Source organism: Dromaius novaehollandiae, chromosome Z (assembly GCF_036370855.1).
Source record: "Dromaius novaehollandiae isolate bDroNov1 chromosome Z, bDroNov1.hap1, whole genome shotgun sequence".
Taxonomy (NCBI): Eukaryota; Metazoa; Chordata; class Aves; order Casuariiformes; family Dromaiidae; genus Dromaius; species Dromaius novaehollandiae.
The window spans coordinates 70,173,407-70,192,211 of NC_088132.1; the positions used below are offsets into that span (position 1 = coordinate 70,173,407).

The following is an 18,805-nucleotide window of genomic DNA, read 5'->3' on the forward strand; positions in this document are numbered from 1 at the left end:
TTTGCTGCCCAGGCTACTGCCAAGGTTTTTTTTTTTCTTTCAATTCATTCTGGGTCAATCTGAAATCCCCTCCGTTTTCTTTTGTTTTCTATACAAACTAAAATAAGGAAATGATTCTGGATCCAACCAAAGCGTTTTCTTTGTTGTCTTACTACTTAAAAAATACAGTAAATCACACACCATTTCAGGAGTTTTTTTTCTCCTTACCTCCCTTTCTCTGGTAAAAAGTATAATTTTATTTAGCATGAATTTATGAAATCATCTGAACAAACCTAAACTGTGTATCTCCAGAAATAAACAGCTCACCTGAAAAACGTCACTCACTTTTCAATGAAGCGTCTACATTTCTACCAACCCTTTTTCAGCTGTCCCACACAAAAAGAGAAATAGCAACACACAGACGTCCAAGACTTGGACATTATTTGTCCCTTAATCACAAAAAAGAAAGCAGTAGAACAAATACAGCCCAAATCTAGCCTTCTTAGATGCTTTAGAAATTCATGTAAATTAAGACACTTCTAAAAAGGCACCATAAGATTGCATCAGCCATCCTGTTTGACTTTAAAAATAAATTTACTCAGTTTACCAGGGAGAAGATTGTTTTCCTAACTTTGAGCTCTGCAAGCTTGCCCTCCATATATTATTCTGCGAAGGAATATAACCCTGAATTGTAATACTAAATCAAATATTCTAAAATGATTGAAGGTTGCTCTAAAAATGATTGAAGGTTGAACAAGAAGTTTTTACACACACTGGCAAATGTTTGGTGCAGTTTTCAAAGAAAATAATGTGTTTGCCCTCTGGCCTCTTAACATATTTAACTGATGTCTGATCTTGCTAACAAATCATTGGCAAAAAAAATTATTATCAGAATGTTTCTTGCTGGAAAGACATGAAACAAAAGAAGGAATGCATGCATTTCAGAAGTTTGAGTCAGGGAGGGAGAGAGCATTGAACCACTAGATAAAGATATACAGATATATTAGGATAAAGCACACCCACATTTCGCCCCTTACGCCTCTCCTTTCTTTGCAGAGGTGTCCGCTACTACAGAGCACTATTAATGTGCCATGCAAAATTTGGCAAGTTCACCAATCGTTAATAATTTTTAAACATTTAGCTATTTCAGCAAATTCTGTAGTAACACTGTCTTTTGCAGCTTGTTTGAAAGCATTCTAGCAATTAACTCCATCAATGTAAACACTTTCTAGCTTTGTATTAGCGCATCTATTTTTATTAAGCAATTACAGCTGACTGGACTTGTGGGCAACATGAAATGACAGGCAGAAAACATGAAGCACATGTGAGAAAGGAAGCAGTTTCAAGAAGTATCAAAAAAAAAAAAAAAAAAAAAGCTGGGATAACAGAAGAACGTGAGAGTTGGCAATATTGTCACAGTCTTCACAGAGAGAACAAGAACCAGAAGATAAAAGGAAGCCAGAGAAAAGTCAAAGAAAAAGCAAGCTACATGACTGGACCATGATTAACAAATATCACAAAAATTTTGCACAAAAATTAGTGGACTGAAGCAGAGCTATATGGGAAGTGAGGACGACAGCGTCTGCATGACATGTTTATCACAACCTAATGACCTACATCCGAGCCATGCGGTTAGGATTCGACATCACACAAGCTGTTCTCATTCCCCCTTATCCTAAATATGACATGTTCAATGAAAAGCAGAGAACAGACCTAGTCAGTTTGCTAACCTCCAATATCTAAGCTGCCTCCATGAGAAACACAATACATTTAACTAGTGAAACTTCTAAACTTTCCACATTATTTCTAGGATACAGTGTTTCATAGTAAGCTGACCCTTTATCTAATGCATTTTCTTCCCTCCCCCCCTTTTATTTAATGGGACAACTATGTCCCAGCCAAGCCATTCTTCTTCCTTCTTGTCAGTAACATCTTCGAGATGTTTTTAAAAGCAGAGGCAGTAAATAAAGGTAGGCAGCAGGGAAACTGAGATCTGCAAAGCAGTGACAAAGCTTCTGCTATAGCTATCTTTCTGTTTTATAGATACACAACAAAATTTACTCATTTATTAACATTTATTTTACTCCACTTAATGTCATCTGCAAACACAATCAGCTATGTAGCTACTATCCTGTCTACAGCAAAAGAAGCTTTATTCAACAGTGAGTGTGCCATAAGCGACAAGAAGTCTATTCGAGCTTATTTCAGCACAGGGAAGGTGTTTTCTGAACAGGGGAGGTAATTTCTAGAGATGCCTCCCATGCTCGCCTCTCCCTCTTTCACATCCAGGAAAGTTTCCAACTCAGGTACTTTACTGATTGCAAACGTGAGGCAGAAGGACAGGACGAGCCAGGCAGAGCTGCCACAAAGGCAAGTCCCAAACCATATATGGCTTTTTGAGATTAAAACCACCGATTTCACTGGAGTAAGATGGTCTCAGCAAAACAGCCTAGCTGACACTGATTATATTCAATGTAAAAATTACAATTTTTAATAAACATAAAAGCATTCCAAGACAACATATTATCATAGTCTACTACCAAGGTGACAAAGGCATGAGCTGAAGCTGCAAGAAAAAAAAAAAAAAAACTCACAGAAACTTTTTTGTTAGTCACAACTGAGAAAAGTAGTCAGGGTTTGTGTTGAAGGTGATCACATCAGAGAAAACCAGCAGTCAAAAAGAGCTGTGATCTCAACTGACAAGAAAGAAACATTCCCAAAGAGCTATACTTTCCAAATTTTTATTTCCCCATCCTACATTCAGTCATCTCTACCAAACTGAGTATATTCACTTTGTTCTCAGCCATAACCCAGAAAAGAGATTTAACTGTACTTCTTGGATTTAGTATATCACTTCTGAAATACCTAGTCAGTCTTTGCCAGCTGAATTCAGGAATTAATCAGTTTTTCCCTGAGTAGCTACTTGCAGACTATTATCGGTTTTGTTAAGTCTCTTTAAACGTGTTCTCTGGGCTTTCAGTTTATCTTACAGCTCTTCAGTACTCTACCACTTCAGTACTCTATCACCACGGCATAGAAACTAGTGCTATTTAAGTAATGGTCATATTGATGCAAAACAAGATTAACTTGTGAAATTGAAGGGTTTAGTGTTTATGTCATTATACTGTTTTATGATTTGCTCTCCTCTGCGGTTTTCTATCTCAGTTGCATTTTCATGTATCATTAGCAGACCTTAAACACTCTTTCATTTCTCTAAATCCTAATTAACCCATGATGAACATGGTGACCTAACTTTATTTGCGATAATCTGTGCATCTGACTGGCTGCTGTATTTAACTAACTTGTATGTTTATTATATTCTCATCTGTTGCAACTAGGGTCATTTTCTCGGTGGAGGGTGGATATTCTGTGGGCAGGCAGGTCCTTGGGATCTTGTGTTTAGCTCACACACTCAACTATGGTTCAATACCTTCCAATAATCTTTAAAACATATTTCATACAGAAGGGTTGCTAGTTATTTACTGTGAATGAACAGATAAAATGCTTGGCTTTTTCTTAATATTCTGCTGCTTTTCTTGAGCAGGAGCAAGGAATTGTATTGCGATGAAAAAACCTACATAACCAGAAAAATAATTTAGAAAAGGTAAACAACTCTAGACCTGTTTTTAATGCCTATAAAATCTTCAGTGCCTTATATAAATCATGCATTACTAACTGAACTGAACTACTAACTGAAATAAAAACATGGAACTACTAACTGAAATAAAAACACAAGAGTGAAATGCTTAATCCAAAAACATCGGGATGTTATAGAAAACAGCATTCTTAAAAGATGGGCCACAGATCAGTGTAGTCAAGCACAGCGAAAAATAAATTAGCATTTTCTTTATTGAAATTGATATAAAAAGTTGATTCCCATAAATCCAAAGACTTCTCTAATATTTACACCGAAGACAACAAGGCAAGGCACCCAAAACATTTGACCATATGTGGTTAGACAAAACAAGGAAGCCGACAGGCTGACTTGCCTTAAAGAAGTCTCTGGACCAGTACAGAGTGATGAGAAAGTTCTTTCTAACTGACCTTGCTTTCTTCACCATCTACAACTGTCAATTTTTAAGAATATTGTTTACCACAGTAGATAGTTTCTTACTGTTTAAATGAATTCATCAAGAAAGATTTCGGGAATCCCATCTTGGGAAGATGGCTTCTTAACAGCATTGCTAAATATTTGCCTAATGGTTTAAAAATGAAACCCCCACTGAATGTTTGGCTGCATTGTCAAACTTTGCATTTGAGAAAATAATCTATCTTGGCCACAAAAAACAATAAATATTGCTAATAAAAATAGTCTTTGGAAACTATTCAGTTGGCTTCCTTCGGGAATTTTTATACTGCATATGAAAAACGTATCAGCATGTAAAAGAAATGTTCTTTGTATCTTTTCATAGTTTATCTAACCTATCCCATCCTAACCTAGCAAATTTATGGTTTTCCTCTTTTTTACTATCATAAATATGGCTTCTGTAAGCCAAAAACATACCCTCTTGTCTCTTTCAAAAAAAATTTAATCATCCTCAAAAGACTCACCCAGCTGTCAAAGGTTCCTCTGCCTTCTCAGAAAAGAACCAAATTTGAGCAATTATTTCTTCCACAGAATTCCATTAAAAATTTAACTTAAAAATAGAACCATAATACAACATCATTGTAAGTCCACAGATCTCTGTGAACTCATCTATGCAAACAGAGCATTTCCAAAACCAAAGAGTTTGATCATTTAAAAGTAACCTTTCATTAAGTAGCCTTTTGCCTATCTACAATAAACAAGCAGCACAATATAAAGGAGCTACAGAGATGTCTCCATAATGAAACTGCCCTAAGTTATTCCACCATAATTCAATATACTTTCACACATTCTTCCAGTCTTCAGTGTTCCCAAAGTTAAAGATCATTTTAGCAATCCTAAAGAGGCACTGTGTGAATGGAGTGAAACCTGAGTGAAAATAAATGGAAATTCACATTAAGTTAATCTTACAGTAACATTAGAGCCAAAACTGTTGTAGTTTGCAGAGAGTTGTCAAAGGTAGCTGCATAATAAATTAATGTACATTCTTGTTGAAAAAGCAACTAAATCATATGTATATTCTAACATGAAGGATGCATTTTTCTAAGAAATGAACAGTCACGTTCACTTTTACAAAAATATTTCTTGCACAAGATAGGCAGTGTGTAGGTCTGGTTGGTATTGCGAACTATTGTGTCTTCTACATTACTTGATTTTTCCCATAAAAACACACCACAAACCACTCTGCCATATTTCCACTGCATATTAATTAAAAGAACACAGATTTTAAAAATGCACATGTGGTTTTACTTTTTGGTTGGAAAGGAGAAGGAGGAAACATGTCACAGTTAAAAGAGAAAACTGTTATTTTGCAACATGAAATATTTGCTTATTATGGTTTAATGCTGTGTAATGTTGCTGATATTAGATCAATATATTTATTACTGAATTTCAAGGGCCATACTCATCTGACATAAAAAAAAGAAAAGCACCTAGAAAACAAAAAATTCCATCATCTTTCAGCAAAGTAAACTGTTGGGAGAAGGGGTTGTTTTTGAGAAGCTAAAAGACACTTTCTCTGCTTCTTTTACAGACCAGTGGGAAATAGGGGGTGGGCAGGATTATACCAAAGGTATGTTGGCTCCAATCTGCAAGATGCAGAATTGCTAAGTGCCCTCAATTTCAATTACCTTTAACCCAGCATTTTACCCAACAAACTCAGCAACTTCAGGGTTAGACTCCAGAGCTATGTGTGAGTAAAATGTAAAAGAAAGAATCCAGTTGAGCTATAGGGTTGTTAAAAGAAAAGAAACAGGGGCGGGGGGAAGAAACTTAAGCAATTTTTATTTTCTTTTCAAGCATTCTTCCTGACAGTTTCACAATCATTTTTTTGATGTTGCTTCTTTTCTTACATTAATTTTATATATTTCACTAGCTAAATAAGCAAACCCTAAAAACTACACATTTATTAGCAAAAAACTGAAAAACTGAAAAATTTTCAAAAATTATGTTCTGGAAGGAGTTTTTCCTGACTGAACATAGTGTTACACAGGGAAGAATTATGAATTCCCATTAATCTTTAGAATTTCTGAATTTAAAGTCACAGATAATAAGTTTGCTCGTTTCACAAATAAAATATTATAGAGTTAATCACTCCAGTGTTTCTGTATGTACGACATACAGTGGTGAAAGTTTTTGACAAAATGTGGTTTTGTCAAAAGCATTTAGCTCAGAAACAACACACTGTCTGGCAGTTTGAGTTTTGTGGTACTTTCAACTTCAACCTAACAAAACTTAAAATCTTTCAGGATTAAAGGTACCTTGTAAAATAAGTTAGCTTTAAAGCCAAGATTTCACTGCTTCTCCAAGACGGTCTGGTGTACGGCAATTTGATTTCTGATACTCAGTATGGAAATGACTTGAGTGTTTCAATTTTAAGATTATTTCTTAAAGACACACCTGTATATTTTTACATCTACATTGCCAAATGCCCTGTCACATAAAGCTTCCCAGCTACAGACCAGCAATGAAGTACCTAAGCATTTGGTGGAGCGAAAAAACCTTTGAGAAAAATGCAGCTTGCTGTTTTACATGCATTCATGAATGTAGTAGCATTCATGAATGCATTTGAATCATGGGAGGCTTTTTATATTTTTACTTTTTAATAGATACTAAAAACAGATTACTGTTTGAATACATTACAGTAGATCATTCTTTTGTTCAGAATAGCATGCTTAAGTCAATTGATCTTTTCTCTTGTCTCATTTCATGTAAATAATCCGATTAGTAAAACTACGGTTATGCAAAAATGTCCTGGTGAACATCCAAGACCTCCTCAAACAGGCTGCAGAATCTCCATCCCCTTTTGTCTCTGTGGAGTACAGAACCCTTACAGAATTTCTCCTTCTGCCATTAGCCTTCTCCTCTACTGCTAATGTTGCTTCAAAACCCTCTTTTCTAATCTCTTCATACTTTTTTCTTTTGTGACACTCTAGTACTTCTCCTGACTCCAATTCCCTTTCATCACTAGCATACCAAAAATTCTTCTCCATTCAACAAAAGGAATGATTCCTTTCTGTTTTTTATCCTAGCCTTCCAGTTTCATTTCAGCACAGTATTTCACACATGCCTGGCAACTACAGCTTTCTTCTCTATGAGTAGTGGCATCTTCAGAAGAGAGAGAAATCTGTGAATTGTTGTTTGTGAATAAGAGCACTAAATCATATGTCAAAAACCTCATTTGCATAAGCCTTTTTTTTTTTTTTTTTTTTAAACCAAATATCTCTGTCTCTTTCTCCATTGTTTTTTTTCATACTTCGGCCTTTTCATTCAATCCTGCATTCTTCCCCATCTTCCTTTTCCCCTCTCACCCCAAATCCTCCTGTTATTCCATCCTCATTCCTTTTCAAACCAACTTAAATTTCTTCCAGAGTCTCAACAGATTTATCCCTGACAAATCCAACAAATGCTACCTTATCCTCAATCTCATCAGCCTTTGAAAAAAGTGCACACTCTCTATTCCCTATTCTTCATTGGTTTTTGAGGTGCAGTGTTTCCCATGCATCTTCTATGTGTTGGCTCCCTTATTTACTGTTTCCTCTGGTTCATGACCCTCTTTCTCGCTCCCAGTTCACTGGCTATTCAACATTACTTGGGCCCTGAATTTCTCTCTCTGCAATGTATTGTACAAACCTCAACCAAAACTATAATTATCAATATTTTCATGCCATTAAACTACCTTCCAGTGAAAGGTTCATCATCCTCTATCTGCTCAACATCTTAGTTCATCTTGACATCACTTCGTGAATGTTTAATTAGTAACTTAAGTTCAATATGCTGAAAGCCGTTCCTAATTTTTCTCCCTTATCTACCATACCTTTCCTAAACTTCCCCGGAAGATCTAACCTTTATTAACCATCTGTCACAAAAAAAAAAAAAAAAAAAAAAAAAAAAAAAAAAGAAAGAAAGAAAAGAAAAAGAAAAAGAAAAAGTTGTTACATGCATCATATACCATCATTTCCTTTCTATCACATATTATAAAATACACTACAATAAATCCAAGCAGTAACCTGCTGCCAGTATTTTTACTTTGACTTGTTTACCCTCTTTGCATCCTTCCGCTCCGATCTTTACTTTTAGGGTTGACTGTCATTTAACTTTATCTTACTTAACAGCTCTACTATATGAATGAGTTAAATATATATTCTGCCAATAACAGTAATTTCAGATTACTTGCTTAATCCTCAAGCACATCTTGTATGAAGAAAAACAAAGTCTAAACCAACAAAGTCACCACTCCCTTTTCTGTAATATATATTGACATACAGTACAATGTCATTCAAAAATGACAAAAAAGGAGTTAAAACCGAGTATTCACACTCTCTCCTGTGTCTCCAGTCCAATCCCTCACTAACTTGTCCCCAAATGATTCACTTTCTGACTTAACCCTGTTTGTTTCCTAAGGGAAGCAATCTAAACTGAAGTTTAGGTTTTATACACACAGACACACAGCAGTGGACACTAGCTGAACACTGTCTGGCAATCTTACCTCAATGCAACATCCAAGCAACAACAGCGAGCTGCTTAGAGCACAGCATTCCTGTATTCATACAGCCCTGTCAACTCCTGCCCTATTTAGCACCACACTTCCATACACAAAAAACCAAAATCAACCAGGCTCTTGCGTCTTTGTCAAATGACAAGCCGCCATCTGGCAATGCACTTTCTGCTGACTAAAACAGGTGTCCCTACTTGCTCAGAGCTACCGAAAAAACATTCAGGCTCCTGAAGGTGGTCTTGAATATAAGCCAGTCCTCCCATTACAAGGGCAGGAACACACGCACGTGTCCTAGCTGTGTTTTTGCAAGCCCTGGTGAAGCTCAGCCTCTGTAAAGATCACAGCAGCATACTCTGGTGACCTCAGCAAGATAAACTTTGTTTATAGGTCTGGAGCTCGATCTGCTCTCAAATGAGATCACAGAGCTGCACACTGGTGAGGAAAATGAAATAGGTTAGGGAGCTAGCATACAATGCAAGGAACTCTTCAAAGTGTCCACAAAAAACATAGTCCACAAATAGAAAATGAATCAGATTCTTTCAGTGTATTTTACCTTTTACATGTGAACTAATATAGTACTTTTTAATTTGGCCATCCCATCTCAACCTTAGTACAATGGATTACAAAGAAACTTAAATATAACTGACCACAGGTAACTGCTTTGAGCAAAAAACAGTTACAAGCCAAGTTTGGAAGTCATAAATACACATGGAAAAAAGTGAAACAGCAACCATAAAGACTTTTTTTTTTAAACTGTACCTTACACATTGCTTAATGAGAATGAAAATTATATCTTTTGTGTTATCTAAGAGTATCCTGTTTAAATTATCAGAGATTAGAAAGATTATACAAATTCATAAACCTTATTAAACTAGATTTTCATTAGGAATTTGTGTTCATACATATGCACACACAGAGACATACACTTTATATATATTTACACATATTGTGTGAAATATATAGGTAGTCATTTCCAACCCCAAATCTAGTTCTCTATCTCATGACAAATTTAAAACTTGGTTCAAGGAAGGCAGCTGTTCCATGGATGTATCTGGTTTCAGTCTGTGTAGTATCACTGTAGTCATACATTAAATAAAACACAGCTGGATAGTGCTCCACCTATTTCACCACCCTCTCTGCTAACTGTTTAGCACTAACATCTGCTGAAAACAAACTTTATGAAATAAGGACATCATGGAAAAAAATCTTTGTTTTAAAATATTTTGCACAAGAAGTTTTATTTAGTTGACAAGAAAGCCTCAGGTATACTCAATTACATTTTAATTACAAGTTTTAAACCTAGAATTCAAAGATATTTGCTCAATCAAGGCTGTCTTGGCAAAAACATACTGTTAAAACAAATACTTTTCATTTTGTATGTTTGTTGTTTTCTTCTATATAATTCTGTAATTGCTGCCAAGGGATGGTGTAGTCGTACAGTTTAACCTTCTCATCTATAATCATAACACATCAATAACTTCTTTCCTTCTCATCTATAATCATAACACATCAATAACTTCTTTGGTTTATAATCTTACTGTGAATTTTATTGAAATGTTATGCAATCTTTTCTAACTAAAGCAAATTAACTAGACTCTTACTAGATTTTCTTCAGAAATTGAGAGAAGTCTATCAGGTATTAAGAGAAAGTCAAATATTTAAGCACTTTTAAGTGTATCCTCACAGTAACACCCCTTTTAATGGACACAGCTCTGAAACAATCTTTCTATACATGCAAATTGTTCTTTTTCAGGCTTCCTCTGAACCAAGTGATTATTTCTACAGGCTAAAGTTACATACAAAAGCTATGCTTCATTATAATTTATCTTCGTTTTTTCCAGCTTCTCAATCTCTGATTGATTCATGGGGAACATTTTTGTGTTAAAAATATGCGTATATTTTCTTACTGTCGTAAAACTCAGCACATTTCAAAATAATTCATACTTATTCTATTGAACTTAAAAAAATTAAAATACACATCTGCCTGTTTCACAATTTTATCTTTTCTAAATTACAGTTATGAAAAGGTTACACACAAGCATTACAGAACATTAAACTATGGGTTTTCTAGGCCAGTATCCAGTTTTTGATAGCGGCCAGTGACACAGGAATACATAAAAATCCCACAAATGTAAAATAGAGAAGAATATCTTCTACATTAGCTCTCTGAAAAAGTTCGAAATCTGGTCAATTCCTCTATTTTTTCTACATTGATGCAGATAAAAAGAGAGTGGGGAAAATTAAGAAATAAAAGAAATGTTCACTCTATTATAATAAAGAGAAGAATCAGAAGAGAAACATAAAATATGTTTCAGAAGTTAAAAAATTCCAAATCATGATTTTAGTTTTGAGATTTCTACGCAAAATTATCTAAGTATTCTGTCAAAAATGGCCATTTCACTGAAAAAAACCCCTTTAAGTTCCTTTTCTATTAAAAACAAAACCCAGCCAGCTCTCAGTATTGCATATATAATTTACTTCACATTATTCTTCACTAATACCCAAAACCAAACTTTTCTGAAAGATACAAATTGATGAGAAAAGTGAAGCCTGCAAGAGTTACATCCAAATATGAAGCCAGAAGGTGATGAAGGGCCTATAAATTAACCCAAGAGACAAAGCAAACATCTGTGGAAAGAAAATACCAATCTTCTATCAATGTATTTCCCTGACGAGTAATCATTAATTTCCCACCTTTTTTGTTGTGCTTAAATAAACTCATCAAGCTGTAACTGCTTTCATTCCCTAATTATTCTAAAACATGGGACTTCTGGACTTCTCTGATGAAACAAACCTAATGACTAAGAGTTGCACAGAAATGTACTTTTCATTGCTTGTATGAAATTCACAGTATAAACCTGTTGTCCATCTCCTCACTAGCATCAAGAAACAGTGACATGAGATAAAGTACAATGAGAAAAAGCTGAACCCTAAATCAACTTCCTAATATACATGCCAAGCACAAAATTCTTTTCTTAATTTACAAATCCTATCAGGCTCTGAACCAATAATGCATTCAGCTTGTTTTGAGTAGTGCATGTACTAGAGAATCTGAAAGCCTTTATTCTGGTAAATGAGACCACTCTGCAACTTGCATCTTGTTAGAACTAAACATGACACCTGTACTTATAACTTTCTGCCTCTACACAAAAACTTTTATTATTACTCACAAAGTTATAAATAAATATATAAAAAATGGTCATAATAAATATATATAAAAAATAATATATATAAAATATATATAAAATATATTTAAAAAGGTCAAGAAGGCTCCTGTATCCATTTCTGTTTAATGATCATTATTCATGTTACATTACTATTAATAACACAATATTAATAAAGCTAATCATATAACTATAATGCTTATTGTCTTCTAAAATCATCATTTTTAATTTATCTTTGTAAGCTCTACTGTTACTCCTTTTAGTAGTAAATCAAAGATAGACATGTATCATTGTGGGATAAGCCTGCCTCCTTTAACCATACATGAATCCAAAGTAAAATCCTTTATGCTGTTTTTATCAGGGTGTGACAGACTTTTAAGATTTAGAATCGCCTTTCATCACTATATTAGATAGTGCAAACATTTAGATAGTTCTTAACTATAAACTGTTTATTACATAAGAGAGAAATGCACTTAGAAATACAGCAGGGCACATTTTATCTTAGCTTATGATTGTCAGATTCTTTACTTCTGCTAGTTTCAGGGTACAGATAGTGATGTACTGGCTAAACCAGACGTATACAAAAAGGAATAATATATGAATCTGTTAATATTTGCTGCTGGCAAGGTTGTGTGTGATTTCCAGTTTCTGGAGCAGAGGTCTGGCACAAATACATATGGAAAGAAAGGGTGAGATATTATGGATATGGAAAACTTACCTTAAGTTTGAAAGGGAAATATGGTATATTTGGATATCTTTCATCTCGTATTTACACAAGAAATTTCCAGATGTAGCCAGACTGCCCTCTTCAAAGCATGAAGCATGTTACATGCTTTGGGGAAATTGCAAGATTTGCCTGCTGTTTAGTTGTAGTAGTGATATTCAGCAAACTTTAAGAGAGATAATTTACAATGACTATTCTTAATATTGGCTTATTTTACTGAAAACATTTTAATGCCATGAAGATATCAAAATAAAGCTAAAACTCCATATAAGTAAAACCAAAACAAAACATTCAAATAGGGAAGTGAATATTCATTCCATGGCCCAACTGATGAATCAAATCTAGCCAGGGTGAAAAGAGAATAATATTGGAATGTTGCAAACCATGAGATGCTAAAGCCACATTACGATCTCTGGTTAGTAGAAACTGTAGCTGAGTAGGCATAGGCAAAATAATATGCATTCTTTGTAGACTGACAGATATACATTTCATGATTTAGTACCAAGAGCTGTCTTTTGCATGCCTTAGCAAATGCAAAAAGCATCCTGCAACCCTGCAAAGATCCAACAATCTCCTCTTCCCAATACATAGGTATAAACCCCCCAAAGGACGTTCCAATCAATGGAGAAAATATTTACAGCAAGCCTCAGCTCTTACTACTAGTTTTCATTACTCTGTCTGGCAACATCAGCTGTAAAATCCATTAAGGACAGCAAAATAAAGTTTACAAAAAAATTTCCAAATAAGATCTGGGCTCAAATTCCCAGACTAAAACAAAAGGGTCACCCCAATTAGGCCAAAAAAATTTATCTTACGTGACCTTTCTATGTCATCTAATTCTGCATTGTTGGTTGTACAGGATTTCTTCAAAATAGCTCCACTGTTTGTAAAACTTTTCACCTCTGAAAACACTGCCTTAAAAACTTCTCTGCAGTCATACTGTGCAATACAAAAGTGAAGCTTATGAAAAGCCTTTCAAAGCAAACAATAACTAAATATAGAAAGGTATTTATCTTACATCTATAAATCATGCAATTATTTGGAAAATACTTTTAACATGAGTATTAGTAATTAAAAAGGTACAGAGTTTAGATCTGCTTAACTTCAGAACATACTGCATCATCCCACTTTTCTTCCCTTTGTATTTTGAGGATAGGGTGGCTTAAGGGCATGTGGAAAATTGGTTATTGGGATTACTGCTTGATCACATCACTTTTGGGGACATTCATGTGGGCAGTCTATTTGTATAGCATAGGATTTCATTATTAGTGTGCATTTTAAGTTCTGTAAAATCACTTAGAGCTTTAGCTAAGTAATTTAAAACTGATCAAAATACATAAATTACTGTAGCAATTTAAAATCAAAGTAGGGGTTTAAAACTGAGAAAAGGAAAACACTAGCAAAGCAATAGCTCAGCAATACTGTAGTAGATGCTTGCTTTTGGGAAGGAAATAGCTGTCGAAATAGATTGAAGAGGAGCTGAATATGCCAAGTCTTTTATGAAAACAAGAAAGTAAAAAATACAAATTAATGGCTAGCTATCAATCTCTCCCCCAGCACTGAACTGATTTATGTTTAATGAGAAGAAAGTTACGCTGAAAATCATAAAACTTTGCAAATTTCCCGTTCAGATTTATGCCATATAAAAAGATAAACCTATTACTGGTATATCTGTCAAAGCTAACTCTTTACTAATTCTTTACTACTTAGAATGCAGCTGTCAGATACCTAACAGCCTACAAAAGCTAGCAAGGTAAGCAGGTCTCTAAACCCTTTAAACAGACCCAACTTAATAAAGTTGAAAAAAAACAAACAAGCTTTTGGGCCTACAGGCTGTTTTTTATATAAAAGACATCATCACTCTTTACAAGTTTTGCCCCCCCCCCAATATCCTTATTGAAATTATTGCATCATGGCTACAAAAATATTTCCATAAAATATATGAAGTGTGAAACTGAGAAACAGGATTCAGTGTGTCATCTGCAAAGCTGTTCGGGTACTCCAGGGCTGCATGTACCCCGAAGAAGCTGAAGGAGAAATTCTCCTCCATCATATAACAGGTAGCTTCATCAGGTGGTTCGAAAGACAAAGAAAGACTAACAAAGAAGGTTATTCTTTCTCGCCCTTGTAAATCCTAACTGTAATCAGTGAGGATGATCTTGATCCTTTCCTAGTTAGTGTGAAAAATGAGGGAAGCTTTCTCGTGTTCATGAGTTGAAAAGAATTTCAATCAAAGCAAAGTCACAATACATTGTTAATCTGCCCATCAAGTATACTGATAGCCTTTACAAAAGATGCTTCAGTCTTTCAGCATCTCTATGAAAGAGGAATTCCCATTTCTAGATGGGAAAACTGGTGCACACAGAGTTTTAATGATTGAAAACCACACATAATTCTTGATACAAAAGACTGGCTCCATGGACCAGCTTGCTCAGCAGTGTGTAGTACTATTGGTACTGCAAAAATTTCTGAATGGGTAGGCGTAAGCAAGGTCAGCAATTTGAACATATTTGAATTGCAGCTAAACCTAGTGATTTTACTGCACTCTCCTGTGAATCAGTAATTTTCAAGGTCCTGTCTTATTTAAGACCAACTCTCTCCAACTCTCCACATTTGCCAGACACTCTTCTTCATTCCTCAGAATATTTAAATTAAAAGTGTTCTAATGTGCTATACTATGATTGACTATTTCACACTATTGTTTCCACTATTCATTGGAAGTTTGAAGGAAGTTATTTTTTATGCCCTTTGAAGCTGTTATTTTAAGCCAAGTTGACAGTGTTCATAATATTTCAAACAAGTTGACAGATAGTTCTGCTAATGTGCGCTGTAAATGCACATGTACATGAACCTTAAAAGAAAAACCATGCACTGAGAAAATAACATACATGAGAAAATAATACAGATTTATGACAAAATGAAAAAACCCTCCAAGGCAGGTGATTATAATGGATCATGATCATACTGAGGAAGTTTGGAGAAAGGCAAGGCAGAGCTGGAATGCATTTGGCTAATTTCAGCGTTAGCAAGTTACCGATGTCAGTGTCATGGAGACCAAAAAAAAAAAAAAAAAAAAAAAATGTTCTTCCAAAAGTGTTTTTACTCTCACTACATACAGCTGGGAGACTTGGAATTGCACCAAAAAAACAGTGGAAGCAGAAAACTGAATGAAATATTCACAGTGTGTGTGTGACTAGTCAGAACAAAAGAAGGGAAATTGATCACACACCAAAATCATTTGCCAGACACAACACTATAATTAAGAAAAAGGTAAACGCCTAAGCAGCTCTAAGTGCCTTGGAAAAACCAGTTAACTCATGACCCTAACTTACAACAAATAGTTACTTTGATTCCAAATGAGGAAAAGACACAGATGATAAAATAGAGGATAGAAAGGATCCTTTAAAAAAGAAAAAAAAAAGAAAAAAAAGAAAGAAAAAAAGCAAAGAATTATTTAACAGCACCATTCTGGACAAATTCCTACACTATTGAGCAGTGAATGCAAAGTGCTGCCAGGGCAGAAAGGGGAAACCCACTGTAAAATTTATTTTTACCGCAGCATGCCAAGATCAGGGTTTACAAACAGTGACTACAACCAGAATCCTGCTCCCTAGTGCAAGGCAGCGTGTCATGTAAACGCTCTGTTCACACTGCCAACGTCTCAGTTTATTAAATAACTCCATGATGCTACCGCCCAGCAGGTTGTTTTTTCATGTTTGCCCTTTGATAGACTTCAATCAGCAGGATTCTTGTGGTCAGGTGTAAGCTCTCAAGTCACGCCTGGAGCAGAGGACAATAAACTTACAGTCAGCACTCAGAAACTATGGCCACGGTGGCAAGGGAAAATTCCTGGGAGCTTTGCCAGGTAGCTTCTGCCACCTTGTACAGAGGTATGGACTTCACAAACTGCCAGAGAAAAACAGTGGCTTCCTGCCAGCACTGCAGCAGCACGCCTGCCTCAAAGGAAGCCAGGGAACCGAGAGCCCCTTTTGCTCGAGGAAAAAGCATTATTAGACTCTCCTCCTTTCCAGGGATAACCACTGGGTACCACTGATTTCATGGCACCTCTCCTATGGGAAAGCAGGGACATTATGCTTTCATTGTAGCAAGGAGAGAAACTTCCCGCTCTCTGAAGTTGGCTCTGATGTTTTAAGAGTTTTGACTCTTGTCTGCATCTTGAGGAATAAGGCTAGAGGATGTCAACTAACATACCGGTGTCTCAAAACCAATCCCACCATGAAACTTTCACAGACATAGGACTGTGGACAGTTGGCCTAAGTAGAGCGGGGCCTAATATCTGATAGGAACACCATGCTAGATTTAGTTTGTGCTCTTACCTTCACATGCAGGAGCACGGGTCAATGACAGGGTTGAAATGCCTCTTAAATTTTTGCTTAAAACGGAAAACAAATTCAGACTGTCAAATGAGGCCCTTACTGGATCAGCTCTGGCATGACAGCTCTACTGGAGTAAGGCCCAGAAAGTTACTTCTAACTTAAAATATCTTCCTGAATTTGTCATTTTTCCCACTGTATATGTGCCAAATCCATAGTCTACAATAATGATGCAAGAATCTTTCCTAATTCATCAAATATAAGAAATTATAACAGTTTTCTCCCTTCAAACACTTTTTTGGGGGGGAGGGGCTGTTTTTGTTTTTTTACAGACTCAATACAGCCATTTTAGCTTAAATACAAATGCTGCCTTAATTTTGACATGAAAAAGAACCATATTGTAACACAGCAAAATCCGTGTACAGAGTTCTATACCATTTCAACAAAGTAAAATAATATTTGATGGATTGGAAATTAAAAATTTCTTCAAAAATCAAAAGTTAATATTTCTCCTATTTAGTTCTTCAAACGGCTTAGCTCTAGCTTCTTGATTTTTACAACTTTCTTCGCCTATTTTCCTGTTTCATCTACAGTTACTCGTACCCCCAACACTGCACCACGTTGATATGCCTGGAACATTTTATTTTTCCCCTAAGCAAGCAACTCTGCATCCTCTCTCAGGCTTCTAAGTGCCTTCACCACTCCAGTGCAGGACTCAGTCCCTCCTCCTCTCCCTAAATCCTACACTGAACACTTAATAGTGCTTAGACAGTCACATGGTCCTTTTTTATTTATTTTTTATTTCCATTCTGGTAATGTAAGCTGAAGATTTTTTTCTTTTTTAATATCTTATTCCAGCAAGGTGCCTTTTGAAATGCCTGATTTTAACTATAAGCACAGATTTCCAAAGCATACCATCAGCTTTACATAAGGGTGCTGCTAGAACACAATTCACTACTGCTGCTTTTGGAAAAGCTTGCACATTTCTTAATGGCACCAGCAAAAGTGAAGACAAAAATTCTGTAGACTTTAAAAATATAAATTCAAGGACACTATCAACTTCATTTCCACTAGGAAATCTCTTCAGGCTTGCATTGTTACAGAGGGGTCACCAGTTGGAAATTGCACAAGATGCACAGGATATATCTTTAAATTATTCATAATCACCTTAAACTGCACTCAGCCAGCATTGCAATATGTCATCTTACAGACACACAAAAGTTCAAAAGGAAAAGCACATGAAAAAGCAGACTACCAAGAGCACTATTGTTAAAGCTACACCAGAAAGCTTAATATTTCAATACTGTATATGTTAAAATAAACAGCATACACAGGTGATGAAAGCCAGTCTCTGAAAAATTTATTATTCTGTTAGAAGAAGTTTACACTTAGGATGAATTCTCAAGCTTCATGCCATTAGGAAGTTTTACTGGGTTTATAGTGGAAATAAAAACAGAAATAAAAATAGACGACAATCCAAAAATACAGGCTGTACTTTGAATATGATCAACCGGCTTTCTTTTCCTTTACATCTCTACATTTCCCCTTGCCCTCAACAATCAGATTTTATTCGGTCTTTGTGAAAAATTCCCTAAGTTGCCTGTTTTCCCTTTTAAAATCAAATGTTTTGAAGGATGAAGTTGAACGGACTAACATAAATTACATTAATTCAGTATTATTTCCCCAAACCCATCCTATTCTACCGGAGTTGTAAAGCTTTCAAAGATTTATGACGTCAGTTTGATTCTAAGGATTTTTTTTTTTAACCTATTCATCCATATTCTTATTTTTGGCTTCCAAACAAACTGACCCTAATCTCATTTTCTCCTGCTACACATATGCCATAAGCACTTATCCCATTGAAGTAAAGGGGACGTGAGACTGGGGACCACTTCCTTGGATAAGATGGGTACAGATGAGATATTTTACCCTTAATTTAAAAGGCTGTAAAATTCTGATGAGTGAATTTGTATTGCAAATTAAGGCTTTGGAATTGGACTGGTTTGTAAACTCCACTACCCA

At 35.4% G+C, this 18,805-nt stretch overlaps 1 protein-coding gene across 2 annotated transcripts in view; it reads right to left on the minus strand.

Annotated features, from left to right (window-relative positions):
• The window catches only part of LOC112983584 (WD repeat-containing protein 70), a 146,345-nt gene that overhangs the window by 44,388 nt on the left and 83,152 nt on the right, over window positions 1-18,805 (minus strand). The gene's annotated exons all lie outside the window — the stretch shown is intronic.